Genomic DNA, 17,035 nt, shown 5'->3' on the forward strand with positions numbered 1-17,035 from the left:
TTGGGAGGTCTTGGTTAGAGCTTGGGAGGTTTTGGGGGGTTGGGAGAGGTATGAGAAGGTTTGGGGTGGATTTGTTCAGGATTTGTCCAGTTTCCTTCCAGGGACATTGGGAGGTTTTGGTCAGGATTTAGGAGGCTTTGCGGGGAATATTTTAGGCTTTGGCCAAGTTTTTCCCCACAACATTGGGTGGTTTTGGGCAGGATTTGGTCAGGAGTTGTTCTGGCTTGGGCCAGGACTTGGCCAAGTTCGTCCCTAGGACTTTGGTAGATTAGGGGAAGGATTTGGGAGGTTTTGTTCAGTATTTAGGAAGTTTGGGTCAGGTTGGGGGGGGGTGTGGGAAAGGATTGAGGAAGTGTTGAGGGGTATTGGTCAGGATTTGGCCAACTTCCTCCCTGGAACTTTGGGAGGTTTGGGGAAGGATTTGGGAAGTTTTGGTCAAGATTTGGGGGTTGGTGCAGGATTGAGGAGATTTAGGGGGGATTAGGTCAGGCTTTGGACAACTTCCTACCCGGTGCTTTGGGAGGTTGTGGTCAGGATTTGGGAGGATTTGGGGGGGTTTGCTGTGATTTGGTCTCTGGATTGAAGCAGGGTTTGGTCACATCGTGCCCAGAATTTGGGAGGTTTTGTTGAGGATTTGGGAGGTTTTGGTCAGGTTGTGGGGGGTAGGTGCAGGATTTGGGAGGTTTTTGTGGAGATTTTGTCAGGATTGGGTCAGGTTGTTGGGGTTTTTGATAGGATTGAGGACCTTTTGGGTGGAATTTGTCAGGATTTGGCCAAGTTCCTCTTTGGGACTTTGGGAGGTTTGGTGAAGGATTTGGACAGTTTTGATCTCGTTTGGGCCAGGCTTTGTCCAAGTTCCTCCATCGGACATTGGGAGGTTTTGTTCAGGATTTGGGAGGTTTTGTGGGGATTTGGTAAGGATTTTTTGTGTGGATTGAACCAGGCTTTGGTGAAATCCTGCCCAGAATGTGGGTGGTTTAGGGAAGCATTTGGGAGGTTTGGGTGAGGCTGTGGGGGGTTGGTGCAGAATTTGGGAGGTTTTGGGGGGAATTTTCCAGGCTTTGTCCAAGTTCAATCCTGGGACTTTGGGAGATATTAATTTGGGAGATCTTTATCAGGAGGATTATTAGCTCTCATTAATTATTGCCATAGTTAAGATTATTAGCCATGATATTTATCGGTATTAGCAGGATTATTAGCTCAATTAGTTATTATTAGCTGTATTATTAGGATTATTGTTAATTATTCCATTGTTAATATTATTAGCCACATTGTTATAGGTATTTGCTTCATTATTTGCTCTATTAATTATTATCAGCATGATTAGTTGTATTATTAATTATAGTTGTAGTTCAGACCTTAGCCATATTATTTATAGGTATTAGCAGGATTATTAGCTCCATTAATTATTATTAGCAATATTATTAGCTCTATGATTTACTCTTAGCCAGTGTATTAGCTCTATTATTAATTGTTAACAGGATTATTAGCTACAGTGATTTTTATTCCCAGGACTCTTAACTCTATTAACCATTAGCTGGGCTTTTAGCTCTATTAGTTATGATTAGCAGGGCTCTTAGCTCTACTGTTAATTATTAGCCATATTTGGATTGCCAGTCATTTATCAATATTAGCAGGATTATTAGCTCTATTAGTTGTTGTTATTAGCAGGACTATTAGCTCCATTATTAGTACCATTATTAAGGCTATTAGCCATCGTGTTTATCAATACAAGCAGGATTACTAGCTCCCTTAATAATTATTAGCAGGAATATTAGCTCTGTTCTTTATGAATAGCATGATTATTAGTGCTACATTTTATTAGTAGTAGTAGTAAGACTCTTAGCCATGTTATTTATCATTATTAGCCTGATTGTAGCTCTGGTATTACTCATTACCAGTACTATTAGCTCTATTAGTTATTATTAGGAGGACTTTTAGCTCTCTTAGTTATTGCTGTTATAATTATTTAGACTATTAGCCATATTATTTATCATTCTTAGCAGGACTATAAGCTCTATTGCTAATTATTAACATTATTTAGATTATTAGCCATATTATTCATCAGTATTAGCAGTATTATTAGCTCTATTAATTATTCATAGCAGGACTATTAGGTCTTTTATTAGTTATTAAGAGGATTATTAGCTCATCTAAGTATTGGTAGCAGGACTGTTAGCTCTGTTATTAATTATAGGCAGGATTGTTAGTGCCATTACTTAATATTAGCAGGATTCTTAGCTCTATTAGTAATTATTAGGAGGACTTTTAGCTCTGACTAATAATGATAATAATAACAACAACAACAACAACAACAACACCCCCAACCCCACTGCAGCCATGGTGTTGATGCCTCCCAGCAGGATCATTAGCAGCATTCATTCTCAGCAGCAGGGCTATTAGCTTTAGTAATCCTTAGCAGGACTCTCAGCTCTAGGAAGAAGGATTTGGAGGACTCTGTGGCCAGGGTCTGGGAGGTTGTGGTCAGGTTGTGGAGGGTTGGGAAAGGATTGAGGAAGTGTTGGGGGGAATTGGTCAGGATTTGGCCAAGTTCCTCGCTGGGACTTTGGGAGGTTTGGGTCAGGATTTGGGAGGTTTTGGTCAGGTTGTGGGGGGTAGGTGCAGGATTTGGGAGATTTTGTGTCAGAATTTGTCAGGATTTTGTCAGGTTGTGGCCAGGTTTGCGAAGTCTTGGTTAGAGCTTGGAAGGTTTGGGTCAGGTTGTGGGTGGTTGGGATAGGATTGAGAGGATTTTGGGTAGGATTTGGGAAGCTTTGGTCAAGTTGTGCGGGTTGGTGCAGGATTTGGGAGGTTTAAGGAGGTATTTGTAAGGCTTTGCAAGTTGTTGGGAAGGATCTGGTCAGGAGTTGTTCTGGCTTGGGCCAGGACTTGGCCAAGTTCCTCCCTAGGACTTTGGGAGGTTTTGTTCAGGATTTGGGAGGTTTTGGTCAGGTTCTGGGGGGTTGGAGCAGGATTTTGGGGGGTTTTGGGGGGAATTTTTCAGGAGTTAGTCACGTTGTGGGCAGGTTTGGGAGGTCTTGGTTAGAGCTTGGGAGGGTTTGGGTGGTTGGGACAGGTTTGAGAAGGTTTGGGGTAGATTTGTTCAGGATTTGGCCAGCTTCCTCCCTGGGACAATGGGAGGTTTAGGTCAGGATTTAGGAGGCTTTGAGGGGAATTTGTTAGGCTTTTGCCACGTTTTTCCCTAGGACTTTGGGAGGTGTTGGGCAGGATCTGGTGAGGAGTTGTTCTGGCTTGGGCCAGGACTTGGGAATTTCTTCACTAGGAGTTTGGGCAGGATTTGGAGGGCTTGGGAGGTTTTTGTTAGGCTTTGGGGGATTGGTGCAGGATTTGGGAGGTTTGGGTCAGCTTGTGGGAGGTTGGAGAAGGATTTAGGAGGTTTCGCAGGAAATTTGTTGGGATTTGGTCAGGTTGTGACCAGGTTTAGGAGGTCTAGGTTAGAGGTTGGGAGGCTTTAATCAGGTTTTGGGGGGGTTGGGAATGGATAGTGCAGGTTTTGGGGGGAATTTGTCAGGAATTGGTCAGGTTGTGGGCAGGTTTGGGAGGTCATGGTTAGAGGTTGGGAGGTTTTGGGGTGTTTGGACATGTATGAGAAGGTTTGGGGTGGGTTTGATCTGGATTTGGCCAGCTTATTCCCTGGGACATTGGGAGGTTTTTTTCAGGATTTAGGAGGCCTTGGGAGAAATTTGTCAGGCTTTTGCCAAGTTCCTCCCTAGGACATTGGGAGGTTTTGTTGAGGATTTGGGAGGGTTTGGTCAGGTTGTGGGGGGTTGGTGCAGGATTTGAAGGGTTTGGGGGAATTTGTCAGGATTTGGTCAGGTTGTGGCCAGGTTTGGGAGGACTTGGTTAGAGGTTGGGAGGTTTTGGGAAAGGATTTGGTGAGGTTTTGGTCTGGTTTGGGCCAGGACTTGGCCAAATTTTGTCCTGGATCTGGGAGGTTTTGGGGAGGATTTGAGATGTTTTGGAGGATTTGTTGCAGGATTTGTTGCTGGATTGAAGCAGGCTTTGGTCAAATCCTGCCCAGAATTTGGGAGGTTTTGGATCATGCTGTGTGGGGTTGGGGAAGGATTCAGCATGTCTAGGGAGATTTAGTCTGAATTTGACCAACTTCCTCCCTGGGACTTTGGGAAGTCTGGGGAAGGATTTGGACAGGATTTGTTGTGGCTTGGTCCAGGACTTGTCCAAGTTCTTCCCTAGGAGTTTGGGAGTTTTGGTTCAGGTTGTGGGAGGTTTTGGGGAAGGCTTTGGGAGGTTTTGGGGGGAATGTGGCCTGGATTTGACCAAGTTCCTTCCTGGGTGTTTGGGATGATTGTGTAAGGACTTGGGAGGTTGTGGTTAGGTTGTGGGGGACTGGTGCAGGATTTGGGAGGTTTTGGGGGGAATTTGTCAGGATTGGGTCAGGTTGTGGGCAGGTTTGGGAGGTCTTGGTTAGAGGCAGGGAGGTTCGGGTCAGGTTCTGGGGGACTGGGGAAGGGTTCAGAAGGTTTTGGGAGTTTTGGTCAGGATTTGGTGAGGTTCAGCTGAGGATTTGGGAGGTTTGGGGCAAGATTTTTTGGCTTTGGCCGAGTCCTCCTTGGGACTTTGGGAGGTTTTGGGAAGGGTTTGGCCAGGGCTTGGTCTGGAGACATCTCTGGGTGGCTGTGAGGTGCTCTGGGGGAATCCCCTGATATTAATTATTAGCAGAATTATTAGCCCTATTGTCATTAACATCACTATTAGCTGCTTTATTATTATTATTATTATTATTATTATTATTATTATTATTATTATTATTAACTATTACTCCTACTACTGAGACTATAACTGTTGGCCACATTGTTTATCATTATTAGCAGGATTATTGGCCACATTATCTATTTTTATCAGCTGGGTTATTAGCTCTGTCAATTGTTTTCCGTAGCTACTTCCAGCTCTATTCTTAATTATTACTATTACTAGGACTATAGCTCTATAATTAATCCCTAGCAGGACTATTAGCTCTATTGGTAATTATCTCTCTTAGTTATTATTAGGATGTCTTTTAGCTCTATTATTTATTATCTTATTAAGACTATTAGGCACATTATTTATCAGTATTAGCAGGACTATTAGGTGCATTAATTATTATTACTCTTTTAAGTATTAGTATTACTATTCGCTGTGTAATTAGTTGTTAAGAGGAGTATTATCCACATTATTTATAGGTATTGGTGGGATTGTTAGCTCTCTTAATTATTATTAGGAGTATTATTAGCTGTATTATTAATTCTTTCCATAGTTGAGATTATTAGCCAATTTAGTTATAGGTATTAGCAGGATTATTAGCTTTTTGAATTACTAGTATTAGCAGTCATATTAGCTCTATTAATTATTCTTAGCGGGTTTATTAGCTCTATTATTAATTGTTAACAGGATTATTAGCTCTATTAACTTTATTCCGAGGCCTCTTAACTGTGGCTTGGGCCAGGACTTAGCCAAGTTCTTCCCTAGGAGTTTGGGAGGTTTGGGAGAGGTTGTGGGGGGTTGGAGAAGGATTCTGCAAGTTTTGGGGGTTTTGGTGAGGAATTGTCCAGGTTCCTCTCTTGGCCTTTGGGAGGTTTGGGTCAGGATTTGGGAGTTTTGGTGGGGATTTAGTCTCTGGATTGAAGCAGGGTTTGGTCAGATCCTGCCCAGAATTTGGGGGGTTTAGGGAAGGACTGGGGAGGTTTGGGTGAGGTTGTGGGGGGTTGGTGCAGGAATTGGGAGGTTTTTTGGGGGAATTTGGCCTGGATTTGAGCAAGTTCCTCCCTGGGTTTTTGGGAGGATTGGGTAAGGATTTGGGAGGTTTGGGTGAGGTTGTGGGGGGTTGGTGCCAGACTTGGGAGGTTTTGGGGGGAATTTTTCAGGAGTTGGTCAGATTGTGGGCAGGTTTGGGAGGTCTTGGTTAGAGGTTGGGAGGTTTTGGGGAGGTTGGGACAGGTTTGAGAAGGTTTGGGGTGGATTTGTTGAGGATTTGGGCAGCTTCCTCCCTGGGACATTGGGAGGTTTAGGTCAGGATTTAGGAGGCTTTGTGGGGAATTTGTTAGGCTTGGGCCAAGTTTTTCCCTAAGACTTTGGGAGGTGTTGGGCAGGATCTGGTGAGGAGTTGTTCTGGCTTGGGCCAGGACTTGGGAAGTTCTTACATAGGAGTTTGGGCAGGATTTGGAGGGTTTGGGAGGGTTTTGTTAGGCTTTGGGGGGTTGGTGCAGGATATGGGAGGTTTTGGGGGGAATTTGTCAGTATTTGGTCAGGTTGTGTCCAGGTTTGGGAGGTCTTGGTTAGAGGTTTGGAGGTTTTGGGGAAGGATTTGTAAGGTTTTGGTCTGGTTTGGTCTGGATTTGGCCAAGTTCTGTCCTGGATCTAAGAGGTTTTGGGCAGAATTTGGGAAGTTCTCTGAGGATTTGTTGCAGGATTTGTTGCTGGATTGAAGCAGGCCTAGGTCAAATCCTGGCCAGAATTTGGGAGGTTTAGGGTCATGCTGTGTGGGGTTGGGGAAGGATTCAGCAAGTCTTGGGGGATTTGGTCTGAATTTGGCGAAGTTCCTCCCTGGGACTTTGGGAGGTGTGGGGAAGGATTTGGACAGGATTTGTTGTGGCTTGGTCCAGGACTTGTCCAAGTTCTTCCCTAGGAGTTTGGGAGTTTTGGGACAGGTTGTGGCGGGTTGGTGTAGGATTTGCGAGGTTTTGGGGGGAATTAGTCAGGATTTGATGAGGTTGTGTCCAGGTGTGGGAGGCCTTGGTTAGAGCTTGGGGGGTTTGGTTCAGGTTGTGGGGGGTTGATGCGGGATTTGGGAGGTTTTGGGGGTAATTTGGCCTGGATTTGACCAAGTTCCTTCCTGGGTATTTGGGATGATTGGGTAAGGATTTGGGAGGTTTTGGTCAGGTTGTGGGGGGTTGGTGCAGGATTGAGGAAGTTTTGGGGAGAATTTGTCAGGGTTTGGCCGAGTTCTTCACTGGGACTTTGGGAGTTTTGGGGAAGGAGTTGGTCAGATTGTGGGCAGGTTTGGGAGGTGTTGGTTAGAGGTTGGGAGGTTTTGGGGAGGTTGGGACAGGTTTGAGAAGGTTTGGGGTGGATTTGTTGAGGATTTGGCCAGCTTCCTCCCTGGGACATTGGGAGGTTTAGGTCAGGATTTAGGAGGCTTTGTGGGGAATTTGTTAGGCTTTGGCCGAGTTTTTCCCTAGGACTTTGGGAGGTTTTGTTCAGGATCTGGTGAGGAGTTGTTCTGGCTTGGGCCAGGACTTGGGAAGTTCTTCCCCAGGAGTTTGGGCAGGATTTGGAGGGTTTGGGAGGGTTTTGTTAGGCTTTGGGGGGTTGGTGCAGGATATGGGAGGTTTTGGGGGGGATTTGTATTTGGTCAGTTTGTGGCTTGGTGCCATGGGTTAGTTGATTAGGTGGTGTTGGATGATAGGTTGGACGCGATGATCTTGAAGGTCTCTTCCAACCTGGTTTATTCTATTCTATTAGGAGGACTTTTTGCTCTGTATCATAATAATAATAATAATAATAATAATAATAATAATAATAATAATAATAATAATAATAATAATAATAATAACAGCAACAACAACAACAACAACCCCAACCCCACTGCAGCCATGGTGTTGATCCCTCCCAGCAGGATCATTAGCAGCATTCATTCTCAGCAGCAGGGCTATTAGCTTTAGTAATCCTTAGCAGGACTCTCAGCTCTAGGAAGAAGGATTTGGAGGACTCCGTGCCCAGGGTCTGGGAGGTTGTGGTCAGGTTGTGGAGGGTTGGGAAAGGATTGAGGAAGTGTTGGGGGGAATTGGTCAGGCTTTGGCCAAGTTCCTCCCTGGGACTTTGGGAGGTTTTGGGCAGGAGTCAGGAGGCTTTGGGAGGTTTTGGTGTGGGTTGGGGCAGGTTTTGGCCAAGTTCTGTCCAGGATTTGGTATGTTTTGGGGGAAATTTGTCAGGCTTTAGCCAAGTTCCTCCCTAGGATATTGGTCTGTTTGGGGCAGAATTGGAGGTATTGTTGGGATTTGGTAAGGATTTGGTCTCTGGATTGAAGCAAGGTTTGGTCACATCCTGCCCAAAATTTGGAAGTTTTAGGGAAAGATTTGGGCAGTTTTGTTGAGGATTTGGGATGTTTGGGTCAGGCTGTGGTGGCTTGATGCAGGATTGGGGAGGTTTTGGGGGGAATTTTTCAGGATTTGTTCAGGGTGTGCCTGGTTTGGGGAGGTCTTTGTTAGGGGTTGGGAGTTGTGGGTCAGGTTTTGGGGGGTTGGGAAAGGATTGAGGAAGTATTGGGGGAAATTTGTCAGGCTTTGACCAAGTTCTTCCCTCGGAATTCGGGAGATTTGGGGGAAGGATTTGGGAGCCTTTGGTCTGACTTGGAGCAGGATTTGGCCAAGTTGTGTCCTGGATCTGAGAGGTGTTGTTCAGGATTTGGGAGGATTTGGGGGGAATTTGTCAGGAGTTGGGCAGGTTGTGGGCAGGTTTGGGAGGTCTTGGTTAGAGCTTGAGAGGTTTGGGTCAGGTTGTGGGGGGTTAGGACAGGATTGAGAAAGTTTTGGGGGGAATTTGTCAGGCTTTGGCCAAGCTCTTCCCTAGGACTTTGGGAGGTTTTGGGCCAGGACCTGGCCGAGTTCCTTCCTAGGACTATGGGAGGTTAGGGGAAGGATTTGGGAGATTTTGTGTCAGGATTTGGTCAGGTTGTGCCCAGGTTTGGGAGGTCTTGGTTAGAGCTTGGGAGGGTTGGGTCAGGTTGTGTGTGGTTGGGAGAGGATTGAGGGGGTTTTGGGTAGGATTTGGGAGGTTTGGTCAGGTTGTGGGGGGTTGGTGCAGGATTAGGAGGTTTTAGGGGGTATTTGTTAGGCTTTGGGAGTTGTTGGGAAGGATCTGGTCAGGAGTTGTTCTGGCTTGCACTAGGACTTGGGAAGTTGTTCCCTTGGACTTTGGGAGGTTTTCGGTCAAGATCTGGGAGGTGTTTGTGGGGATTTGGTGAGAATTTGATCTCTGTATGGAAGAAGGCTGTGGTCAAATCCTGGCCAGAATTTGAGAGTTTTGGGTCAGGTTGTGGGGGGTTGGGAGAGGATTGAGGAAGTGTTGGGGGGAATTTGGTCAGGACTTGACCAAATTCCTCCCTGCAACTTTGGGAGGTTTTGGGCAGGATTTGGTCAGGAGTTGTTCTGGCTTGGGCCAGGAATTGGCCAAGTTCTTCTCTAGGACTTTGGTAGATTAGGGGAAGGATTTGGGAGATTTTGTTCAGGATTTGGGAAGCTTGGGTCAGGATGGGTGGGGTTGGGAAAGGATTGAGGTAGTGTTGAGGGGAATTGGTTTGAATTTGGCCAACTTCCTCCCTGGGACTTTGGGAGGTTTGGGTAAGGATTTGGGAGGTTTTGGTCAGGTTGTGGGGGGTTGGTGCAGGATTTGGGAGGTTTTGGGGGGTATTTGTCAGGATTTGGTCAGGTTGTGGGCAGGTTAGGGAGGTCTTGGTTAGAGGTTGGGAGGTTTTGGGGAAGGATTTGGCAGGTTTTGGTCTTGTTTGGACCAGGATTTGGGCAAGTTCTGTCCTGGATCTGGGAGGTTTTGTGCAGGATTTGGGAAGTGTTGTGAGGATTTGTTGCTGGATTGAAGCAGGGTTTGGTCAAATCCTGCCCAGAATTTGGGAGGTTTTGGGTCATGCTGTGTGGGGTTGGGGAAGGATTCAGTAAGACTTTGGGGATTTGGTCTGAACTTGGCCAACCCTGGCGCTTTGGGAGGTTTGGGTCAGGTTGTGGGGGGTTGATGCAGGATTGAGGAAGTTTTGGGGGGAATTTGTCAGGATTTGGTCAATTTCCTCGTTTTGGACTTTGGGAGTTTTGGGGCAGTATTTGGTGAGGAGTTGTTCTGGATTGAGCCAGGACTTGGCCAAGTTCTACTCTAGGATATTGGGAGGTTTTATTCAGGATTTGGGAGGTTTTGGTCAGGTTTTGGGGGGTTGGAGCAGGATTTGGGAGGTTTTTGTGGGCAATTAGTCAGGATTTGGTCAGGTTGTGGCCAGGTTTGGGGGAACTTGGTTAGAGCTTGGGAGGTTTGGGTCAGGTTGTGGGGGGTTGGAGCAGGATCTGGGAGGTTTTGGCGGGAATTTGTCAGGATTTGGCCAAGTTCCTCCCTTGAGCATTGGGAGGTTTTGTTCAGGATTTGTGAGGGGAAGATTTGTTCTGCTTTGGCCGAGTCCTCCCTAGGACTTTGGGAGGTTTTGGGAAGGGTTTGGCCTGGGCTTGGTCTGGAGACAGCTCTGGGTGGCTGTGAGGTCCTCTGGGTCTTTGGAGGAATCCCTTGATATTAATTATTAGTAGAATTAGCCCTATTGTCATTAACATCACTATTATCTGCTTTATTATTGTTGTTGTTGTTGTTGTTGTTATTATTATTATTATTAAATATTACTCCTACTACTGAGATTGTAACTGTTAGCCACATTGTTTATCATTATTAGCAGGATTATTGGCCACATTATCTATTTTTATCAGCTGGGTTATTAACTCTGTCAATTGTTTTCTGTAGCTACTACCAGCTCTGTTCTTAATTATCACCATTATTAGGACTACAGCTCTACAATTAATCCCTAGCAGGACTGTTAGCTCTATTAGTAATTTTCTCTATAACCTACTATTAGGATGTCTTTTAGCTCTATTATTTCTTATTCTTATTTAGACTATTAGGCACATTATTTATCAGTATTAGCAGGACTATTAGGTGCATTAATTATTATTATCTCTTTAAAGTATTAGTATTACTACTTGCTGTGTTATTAGTTGTTAAGAGGAGTATTAGCTCTGTTATTAATTATTCACAGGGCTATTAGCACCATTACTCAATATTCATGGAATTCTTAGCTCTATTATTAATTCTTTCCATTATTAAGATGCTTAGCCATATTATTCATCAATGTTAGCAGGATTCTTAGCTCTTTTAAACATTAGCATTAGTGGTGTTATTAGGTCTGTTATTAACTATTACCATAAGTCAGATGATTAGCCATAGTATTTATCAATATTAGCAGGGATATTAACTCCATTATTTATTATTAGCAGGAATATTGGCTCTAATTCTTTGTTCTTCTTATTATTTCTCAGACTCTTAGCCATATTGTTTCTCATTCTTAGCCTGATTATAGCTCTAGTATTAGTCCCCAGCAGGAATGTTAGCTCTATTAGTTATTATTAGGAGGACTTTTAGTTCTGTTAGTTATTAGTAGTATTATTAGTAGTAGTAGTATTAAGACTTTAGCCATATTATTTATCACTATTAGCAGGATTATTAGCTCTATTTATTACTGTTAGCAGAATTATTAGCTCCATTAATTATAATTGGTATTATTAGCACTATTAGTTATTAGTGGTAATAGGACGATAAGCTCTATGATTAGTTATTGCCATAGTTAAGATTGTTAGCCATATAATTTATAGCTATTGGCAGGATTATTAGCTCTATTAATTGTTATTTGGCCAAGTTCCTACCTGGGTCTGTGGAAGGTTTGGTGGGGGGTTGGTGCAGGATTTGGTAGGTTTTGTTGCGAATTGGGCCTGGATTTGACCAAGTTCCTCCCTGGGTATTTGGCAGGTTTGGGTCAGGTTGTGGGGGGCTGGTGCAGGGTTTGGGAGGTTTTGGGGGGAATTTGTCAGGAGTTGGTCAGGTTGTGGGCAGGTTTGGGAGGTCTTGGTTAGAGCTTGGGAGGTTTTGGGGGGTTGGGGCAGGTTTGAGAAGGTTTGGGGTGCATTTGTTGAGGATTTGGCCAGCTTCCTTCCTGGGACACTGGGAGGTTTTGGTCAGGATTTAGGAGGCTTTGCAGGGAATATTTTAGGCTTTGGCCTAGTTTTTCCCCACAACATTGGGTGGTTTGGGGCAGGATCTGGTCAGGAGTTGTTCTGGCTTGGTCCAGGACTTGGCCAAGTTTGTCCCTAGGACTTTGGTAGATTAGGGGAAGGATTTGGGAGGTTTTGTTCAGGATTTGGGAAGTTTGGGTCAGGTTGGGGGGTGTGTGGGAAAGGATTGAGGAAGTGTTGAGTGGAATTGGTCTGGATTTGGCCAAGTTCCTCCCTGGAACTTCGGGAGGTTTGGGGAAGGATTTGGGAAGTTTTGGTCAGGATTTGGGGTTTGGTGCAGGATTGAGGAGATTTAGGGGAGATTAGGTCAGGCTTTGGACAACTTCCTCCCCGGTGCTTTGGGAGGTTTTGGTCAGGATTTGGGAGGATTTGGGGGGGTTTGCTGTGATTTGGTCTCTGGATTGAAGCAGGGTTTGGTCACATCGTGCCCAGAATTTGGGAGGTTTTGTTGAGGATTTGGGAGGTTTGGGTCAAGTTGTGGGGGGTAGGTGCAGGATTTGGGAGATTTTTGTGGAGATTTTGTCAGGATTGGGTCCCTGTATTTCCCATAGTATTTCTCAGTATCAGCAGAATAATTAGCACCCTTGATTTATATTAGCCGGAATATTAGCTCTGATCTTTATGATTAGCATGATTATTAGCACTAAGTTTTATTATTAGTAGTAGTAAGACTCTTAGCCATGTTATTTATCATTATTAGCCTGATTGTAGCTAACATATTAATCATTACCAGTACTATTACCTCTATTAGTTGTTATTATTATTAGGACTTTTAGCTCTCTTAGTTATTGCTGTTATAACAACAGCAACAACAGCAACAGCAACAACCCCACTGCAGCCATGGTGTTGATCCCTCCCAGCAGGATCATTAGCAGCATTCATTCTCAGCAGCAGGGCTATTAGCTTTAGTAATCCTTAGCAGGACTCTCAGCTCTAGGAAGAAGGATTTGGAGGACTCCGTGGCCAGGGTCTGGGAGGTTGTGGTCAGGTTGTGGAGGGTTGGGAAAGGACTGAGGAAGTGTTGGGGGGACTTGGTCAGGGTTTGGCCAAGTTCCTCTTTGGGAGGTTTGGTTCAGGATTTGGGAGGTTTTGGTCTCATTTCAGGCCAGGATTTGGCCAAGTTCTGTACAGGATGTAGGAGGTTCTGGGAGCGGTTTTGGTTCAGGATTTGGGACGTTTTGTGGGGGGTAGCTGAGAATTCAATCTCTGGATTGAAACAGGGTTTGGTCACATCATGCCCAGAATTTGTGAGGTTTTCTTGAGGATTTGGGAGGTTTGGGTCAGGTTGTGGGGGGTTGGTGCAGGATTTGGGAGGTGTTGGGGGGAACTTATCAGGTGTTGGTCAGGTTGTGGCCAGGTTTGGAAGGTCTTGGTTAGAGGTTGGGAGAATTTGGTCAGGTTGTTGGAGGTTTGGGATAGGATTGATGAAGTGTTGGGGGTAATTTGGTCTGAATTTGGCCAACTTCCTTCCTGGGACTTTGGGAGGTTTGGGGAAGGATTTGGACAGGATTTGTTCTGGCTCTTGCCAGGAGTTGGCCAAGTTCTTCCCTGGGACTTTGGGAGGTTTTGGTCAGGTTGTGGGGGCTTGGTGCAGGATTTGGGAGGTTTTGGTCAGGTTGTGGGGGGTTGGTGCAGGATTTGGGAGGTTTTAGGGGGTATGTGTTAGGCTTTGGAAGTTGTTGGGCAGGATCTGGTCAGGAGTTGTCCTGGCTTGCGCTAGGACTTGGGAAGTTCTTCCCTAGGACTTTGGGTGGTTTTAGGGCAGGATCTGGGAGGTGTTTGTAGGGATTTGGTGAGAATTTGGTCTGTGGATGGAAGCAGGCTATGGTCAAATCCTGGCCAGAATTTGAGAGGTTTGGGTCAGATTGTGGGGGGTTGGGACAGGATTGAGGAAGTGTTGAGGGGAATTGGTTTGGATTTGGCCAACTTCCTCCCTGGGACTTTAGGAGGTTTGGGGAAGGATTTGGGAAGTTTTGGTCAAGATCTGGGGGTTGGTGCAGGATTGAGGAGATTTAGAGGGGATTAGGTCAGGCTTTGGACAACTTCCTACCCGGTGCTTTGGGAGGTTGTGGTCAGGATTTGGGAGGTTTAGGGGGGGGTTGCTGAGGATTCGGTCTCTGGATTGAAGCAGGGTTTGGTCACATCGTGCCCAGAATTTGGGAGGTTTGGGTCAAGTTGTGGTGGATTTGGGAGGTTTTGGGGAGATTTTGTCATGATTGGGTCAGGTTGTTGGGGTTTTTGATAGGACTGAGGACCTTTTGGGTGGAATTTGTCAGGATTTGGCCAAGTTCCTCTTTGGGACTTTGGGAGGTTTGGTGAAGGATTTGGGCAGTTTTGATCTCGTTTGGGCCAGGCTTTGTCCAAGTTCCTCCATCGGACATTGGGAGGTTTTGTTCAGGATTTGGGAGGTTTTGTGGGGATTTGGTAAGGATTTGGTCTCTTGATTGAACCAGGCTTTGGTGAAATCCTGCCCAGAAGGTGGGTGGTTTAGGGAAGGATTTGGGAGGTTTGGGTGAGGCTGTGGGGGGTTGGTGCAGAATTTGGGAGGTTTTGGGCGGAATTTGTCAGACTTTGTCCAAGTTCTTCCCTGGGACTTTGGGAGATATTAATTTGGGAGATATTAATCATTATTAGGAGGATTATTAGCTCTCTTATTAATTATTGCCATAGTTAAGATGATTAGCCCTATTATTTATAGGAATTAGCAGGATTATTAGCTCAATTAATAATTATTGAATGTATGATTAGGTCTATAATTAATTATTTCCATAGTTAATATTATTAGCCACATTAATTATAGGCATTTGCTGGATTATTAGCTCTATTAATTATTATCAGTATGATTAGCTCTATTATTAATTATAGTCATAGTTGAGATCCTTAGCCATATTATTTATAGGTATTAGCAGGATTATTAACTCCAATAATTATTATTAGCAGTATTATTAGCTCTATGATTTATTCTTAGTTGCTGTATTAGCTCTATTATTAATTGTTAACAGGATTATTAGCTATATTGATTTTTTCTTCCCAGGACTCTTAACTCTATTAACCATTTGCAGGGCTTTTAGCTCCATTAGTTATGATTAGCATTGCTCTTAGCTCTACTATTAATTGTTAGCCATATTTGGATTATTAGTCGTGCTATTTATCAATGTTAGTTGGATTCTAAGCTCTATAAGTTGTTGTTATTAGCAGGACTATTAGCTCCATTATAGTTACCATTTTTAAGGCTATTAGCCATTATATTTCTCAATAGAAGCAGAATTATTAGCTCCCTTGATTGTTGTTAGCAGGAATATTAGCTCTGATCTTTATGATTAGCATGATTATTAGTGGTAAGTTTTATTATTATTCCTAGTTGTAGTGGTTTGAGCCTTAACTGGGAGTTAAAAGCTCAAATGGGGAAAAGGCTGAGAATCTCTTCCCCACTCCCCCCCCCTCCTCCCTCCAAACAGGGAGAGGGAAAAAAAAGGGGTAAGGAGCAAATCCACTAAACAACAATCTGGAGTCAGCTTGGAAGAGGAGAGGTGAAGATTTTTTCTTTAAATTATATATATATGACAATAAGAGGAAAAAAAAGTTCCCAAGGGCAAGGAGCAAGAATGGATGGGAGGGGGACAGAAAAGAGTAGTACAAAACCAGTCTTTCTCTGAGGAGGTGCGGAGGCAGCAGGGAAAAGGATCAGGTGCGGCCACGTGGCTGAGGAGCAGGAGGGCAGCTGCAGTGGCTCTCATTCAGCAGAGGCAGGAGCCCAAAAGGAGATCCCACAGCTATGATGTCCTGCTTTTTCTAGCCTAGCTGGGCAGGGAGGGGGGAGTGGAACAGAGTCAGCTTTGCCAGGGGCAGCGCCCTGCAGGGAGGGTAAAGTAGTCGCAAGGCCTCCACCCTGCTTTGTTCTTTTGTTTTCAGCAAAAGGCCTTAACCCACCACACTAGTAAGGCTCTTAGCCATGTTATTTATCATTATTAGCCTGATTGTAGCTCCAGTATTAATCATTACCAGTACTATTAGCTCTGTTAGTTATTATTAGAGGACTTTTAGCTCTGTTAGTTATTGCTATTATAATTATTTAGACTATTAGCCATATTATTCATAATGATTAGCAGTATTATTAGCTCTATTAATTATTCTTAGCAGGACTATTATGTCTGTTATTAGTTATGAATAGGATTATTTACTCATCTACGTATTTGTAGCAGGACAATTAGCTCTCTTATTAATTACAGGCAGGATTGTTAGTGCCATTACTTAATATTAACAGGATTCTTAGCTCTATTAGTAATTATTAGGAGGACTTTTAGGTCTGTAGAATAATAATAATAATAACAACAACAACAACATCAACAACAACAACCCCACTGCAGCCATGGTGTTGATCCCTCCCAGCAGGATCATTAGCAGCATTCATTCTCAGCAGCAGGGCTATTAGCTTTAGTAATCCTTAGCAGGACTCTCAGCTCTAGGAAGAAGGATTTGGAGGACTCCGTGCCCAGGGTCTGGGAGGTTGTGGTCAGGTTGTGGAGGGTTGGGTAAGGATTGAGGAAGTGTTGGGGGGAATTGGTTCAGGCTTTGGCCAAGTTCCTCCCTGGGACTTTGGGAGGTTTGGGGAAGGATTTGGACAGGATTTGTTCTGGCTTGGTCCAGGACTTGTCCAAGTTCTTCCCTAGGAGTTTGGGAGTTTTGGGACAGGTTGGAGGGGGTTGATGCAGGATTTGGGAGGTTTTTGGGGGGGAATTAGTCAGGATTCGGTCAGGTTGTGGCCAGGTTTGGGAGGTCTTGGTTAGAGCTTGGGAGGTTTGGGTCAGGTTGTGGGGGGTTGGTGCAGGATTTGGGAGGTTTTGGGGGGAATATGTCAGGCTGTGCCCACGTTCCTCCCTAGGACATTGGGAGGTTTTGTTCAGGATTTGGGAAGTTTGGATCAGATTGTTGGGTTGCTGCAGGATTTGGGAGGTTTGTGGGGGAATTTGTCTGGATTAGGTCAGGTTGTGCCCAGGTTTGGGAGGTCTTGGTAAGAGGTTGGGTGGTTCAATTCAGGTTCTGGGGGACTGAGGAAGGGTTCAGGAGGTTTGGGAAGTTTGGGGCAAGATTTGTTCTGCTATGGCCGAGTCCTCCCTAGGAGGTTTTGGGAAAGGTTTGGCCAGGGCTTGGTTTGGAGACAGCTCTGGGTGGCTGTGAGGTGCTCTGGG

This window comes from Melanerpes formicivorus, unplaced genomic scaffold (assembly GCF_026170545.1).
Source record: "Melanerpes formicivorus ecotype bairdi unplaced genomic scaffold, bMelFor1.0.p_v2 SCAF_1, whole genome shotgun sequence".
NCBI classification, from domain to species: domain Eukaryota; kingdom Metazoa; phylum Chordata; class Aves; order Piciformes; family Picidae; genus Melanerpes; species Melanerpes formicivorus.